This window comes from Vigna radiata, unplaced genomic scaffold, assembly GCF_000741045.1.
Source record: "Vigna radiata var. radiata cultivar VC1973A unplaced genomic scaffold, Vradiata_ver6 scaffold_122, whole genome shotgun sequence".
NCBI classification, from domain to species: domain Eukaryota; kingdom Viridiplantae; phylum Streptophyta; class Magnoliopsida; order Fabales; family Fabaceae; genus Vigna; species Vigna radiata.
Window position 1 is genome coordinate 1,114,442 of NW_014543108.1, and position 4,856 is coordinate 1,119,297.

The 4,856-nt window shown below is 39.5% G+C and overlaps 1 pseudogene; it reads left to right on the plus strand.

The window, feature by feature from the left end:
* Positions 1 to 4,856, plus strand: part of LOC106752985 — a 12,909-nt pseudogene that overhangs the window by 5,474 nt on the left and 2,579 nt on the right.

Here is a 4,856-nt window from a genome sequence, read left to right on the forward strand (position 1 = left end):
AGTTTTATGCCTGGTATGAATTTTCTCTGACCTCCCTGTCTCTCTGGATTATTCTCTGCATCCTTTCCTAATTCTGGGTTCTTCTCTGCATAGGTGAAAACATCTCTAGCAGCTTTATCACCGCCACCGACCTGACCCACTGTTTCATTCTATTCCACCGCCACCGACCATACCCCTATTTATTCTTATTGCTTATTCTGTTGATAGAATAAAATAGTACTCTTTTGCTTATATATATACAAACTCTGTTATTCAGTTCTGCAATAAAAATTCCTACGTTTCATTGGTGCTTTCAACGCTCTTCATGGCTGAAGCGACACGACTAAAGGACATTCAAGCTGAGTTGAAAACTCAGGGCAGTGAGATTCAACGGTTACTGGAACGATTTGAGATGCGAGACCGTCATCAGCGTGACTACAATGCACAAAAAGAGGCAGAAAATCAACATCGTTTTGATCAAATACAAGCAACTCTGGAACGCTTGTTACTGGAAAAATCAACGCATCAAGAACATGAAGAGTCCACGGCGAACACTTCCCCAACACCGATTAATGCTGCGTTTCCCATGCAGAATATTTCTCTGGAATTTCCTCATTTTGATGGAACGTCTTCTGTGCTTAGTTGGATTTTCAAAGCGGAGAAAATTTTCAACTATCACAGTACACCGGATAGGGCAAGGGTGGAAATTGCTTCTATGCATTTTGAAGGTGAAGTGGTACCTTGGTTTCAGATGTTACAGCGACTAGCAGCTGTAAACACTTGGATGGAATTAACCCGTGCTTTAGAATCTCAATTTGGACCTTCACCCTTTGATTGTCCAATGGCTGAATTGTTCAAACTGCAACAATCAGGTTCGGTCTCTGATTATTACTTACAGTTTATGTCGCTGGCAAATCGATCACCAGGGTTAAGTGATGAGGTCCTTCTGAACTGTTTTTTGAGTGGGTTAAATGTTGATATTAAAAGAGACGTGATGGCCCTATCCCTGATTTCATTGTTGAGAGCGGTGGCTTTGGCAAAATTATATGAAGATAAATATGGTCCTGTAATCAAACCCTCCTTCAATAAAACCATGGTTTCTACATATGCAACTAAATCTGTGTCTCAGCCTCTGCAACAAGCGTATCAGAACCAGAGAAATACTATTAAAGGGAGCCTTCCACCTCTGTTACCCACTCCAAGCATTCCGCAACTAAAAAATAACAATGTCAAGAGAATTAGTCCAGCTGAAATGCAATTGCGTANAGATAAGGGTCTTTGCTATTTTTGTGATGAAAAATTCACTTTTAATCACAAATGTATCAACAGGCAACATCTTTTCCTGCAGTTAGAAGAAGAGGCTGTAAATGAGCAAGAGCCGGTAATAGATCAAGAAAAAATTGATAACTGCAATGTTTCTGAAGAAGAGCATCACCTCTCTCTGAATGCTTTGAAAGGGGGAATGAGTGTGGGCANCATTCGGTTTTNAGCTCACATTAATCAAATACCTGTGCAAGTCTTAATTGATGGAGGAAGTTCTGATAACTTTTTGCAGCCAAGGATTGCCAAATTTTTAAAACTTCCTGTTGAACCTGCTTCATTGTTTAGAGTGATGGTAGGGAATGGGAATTACATGACAGCTGAGGGAAAAATTCAGCAGCTCAAGGTGCANGCACAAGGGCATTCTTTTGTCTTACCNGTTTTCTTACTACCTATTTCNGGGGCAGATTTAATTCTTGGAGCGAGTTGGTTAAAAACGATTGGTCCTCATATTGCTGATTATGATGCTTTGCAATTGAAGATACTTCATGAGAGCAAATTTATCACACTACAAGGCGATAGAGAGTTGGTGCCAGCTCAAGCTCAATTAAACCATATCAGAAGAATGGTACAGACCAATGCTATAGCAGAAATATATAATATGCGGTTTTTAGAAGAGAACCTCCACTTTGGTACACTGTTAGAGGCACAAGTTGAGATGGAACCTGAACTTGCTTTGTTACTGCAGACTTATAGTGCAGTTTTTGATACACCTCATAATCTACCACCTCAACGATCACATGATCACTCTATTCCACTATTGGAAGGCTCTAATCCGGTCAAGGTCAAGCCCTATAGATATCCTCATAGCCAAAAAGAGGAGATTGAAAAGCTGGTAGAAGGAATGCTAAACGATGGTATTATACAACATAGCAAAAGTCCTTTTTCTTCTCCCATTATTTTGGTCAAGAAGAAGGATGGGTCATGGAGAGTTTGTACAGACTATAGAGCTCTTAATGCCATAACTATTAATGATAGTTTTCCCATTCCAACGGTGGATGAATTGATTGATGAACTTTTTGGTGCTTGCTATTTTTCCAAGTTTGATCTCCGATCTGGATATCATCAGATTTTATTGAAGCCAGAGGACCGACACAAGACAACTTTTAGAACACATCATGGCCATTATGAATGGCTAGTTATGCCCTTTGGATTGACTAATGCACCGGCTTCATTTCAGAGTTTGATGAACAACATATTCCAAGGGTTATTAAGAAAATTTGTGCTGGTTTTTTTTNATGATATTTTGGTNTATAGTTGCACTTGGAAGGATCACTTATCCCATTTGGAAGTTGTCCTCAGGATTTTACAGAAACATAAACTTTTTGCCAGGTTTTCGAAGTGCAAATTTGGGGTAACACAAATTGAATATCTTGGGCATATTTTATCTGGTTCTGGAGTAGCTATGGATGATACGAAACTGGTTGCAGTACGTGAGTGGCCCCAACCTTCAAATTTAAAACAATTAAGAGGTTTCCTAGGCCTTACAGGATACTATAGAAGGTTTGTCAAACATTGTGCTAGTATTGCTGCACCATTAACAGATTTACTCAAGAAAGATGCTTTTCGTTGGACTGAACAAGCTACAACAGCGTTTGAAAAATTGAAGAGGGTAATGACTTCTACTCCTGTTTTGGCTCTTCCCAATTTTAAAGACTCTTTTGTGCTAGAAACTGATGCATCTGGAATGGCAATAGGTGCCGTCCTTAGTCAGAATGCGCACCCAATTGCTTATTTTTCCAAGAAAATGTCTAACCGCATGCAAAAGCAATCTGCATATGTCAGAGAACTGTATGCCATTACCGAAGCATTGGCTAAGTTTAGACACTACCTCCTGGGACACCATTACCGAAGCAATTATTGGACCAGACTCTCCAAACACCTGAGCAACAACAATGGCTGCCAAAACTGTTAGGCTATGACTTTGAGATACATTATAAAGTTGGGAAGGAAAATATCCCTGCAGATGCCTTATCCAAGAGCTTTTTCATGGCTTGGTCTGAACCAAATTGTGTGTGGCTTCAACAGCTTGTGCAACTCACTCAAACCGGTCAAAAATTGTCCCAATTATATAGCCAATGTCTTCACGGTCAAGTTCCAAATTCAGAATATTCTATCAAAGAAGGTATTCTTTTTTGGAAAGGTCGTATCATGGTGCCTCATAATTCCACCCTTATCAATCAAATACTTCAAGAGTTTCATACCTCTAAGATTGGAGGTCATGCTGGCATCATGAAGACAACTAGCAGAATTGCAAATCAATTTATTGGCCCAATATGCAGCAGGAAATTCGGAAATTCATCAATGAGTGTGTAGTTTGTCAACAAGCAAAGGTTGATCATGCTTTACCTAAATGACTCTTGCAACCTTTGCCTATTCCTCAACAAGTATGGGAGGATATTGCCATGGATTTTATCACTCATCTTCCATTTGTTACAGGTTACACAACAATAATGGTTGTAGTTGACAGACTGTCCAAATTTGCATATTTTATTCCATTAAAATATGATTTTTCTAGCAAATCCGTGGCAGAGGCTTTTATTGCTCAGGTGGTCAAGATACATGGAATTCCAAAATCCATTGTATTTGACAGGGATAAAGTTTTTATCAGTTCCTTCTGGCAACATTTGTTTAAATCTCAAGGAACTACCTTAGCGATGGGATTCGCGTACCATCCTCAATCCGATGGTCAAACGGAGAATTTAAATAAGACATTGGAAATGTATTTGAGGTGCTATGTGTATGAGAACCCTAAGTCCTGGATGAATATGCTGCCTTGGGCCCAATATTGGTACAATACTTCCTTTCATCATAGCTTGGGTATGACTCCCTTTCAAGCGGTGTTTGGACGACTTCCTCCGACACTTACCAGATATGATATCAATCAAAAGGATCCTATTTCAGTGAGGGAAGCTTTGACAGCAAGGGATAAAATCTTATCTCAGTTAAAGGCCAATTTAGTGAAATCTCAACACTATATGAAACAACAGGCAGATAAAAAGCGACGGGACATTCATCTGCAAGTGGGAGATCTTGCTTTGGTTAAGCTGCAACCATATAGGCAACAATCTCTTGCCTTAAGAAAAAATCAGAAGTTGGGATTGAAGTTTTTTGGGCCTTTTGAGGTGATTGAAAAAATAGGATCGGTGGCTTACAAGTTGCAACTACCTGACACAGCTAAAATTCACCCGGTATTTCATATTTCACTGTTAAAAAAGTTCCAAGGTAATCTACCACAACAATATCTACCACTGCCGTTAACTACTTCAGAATTTGGGCCTATCGTGCAACCTTGGAAAATATTGAAATGCAGAGTGATCACAAGAAACTAGCAGAAAGTGTCACAACTGTTAGTGTAGTGGGATATCTCAGCTCCTAAAGAAGTTACTTGAGAAGATGTGGAAGAGGTGAAAGAGGCTTACCCCTTGTTCAACCTTCAGGACAAGGTTGCTTTTGATGGAGAGGGTAATGTAACATGTATAAAAAATCAAGGACAAAAAGGAGATTGCACACTTAATACTAGCAAGGATCAGGTGATGAGAGAGAATCCTTGCACC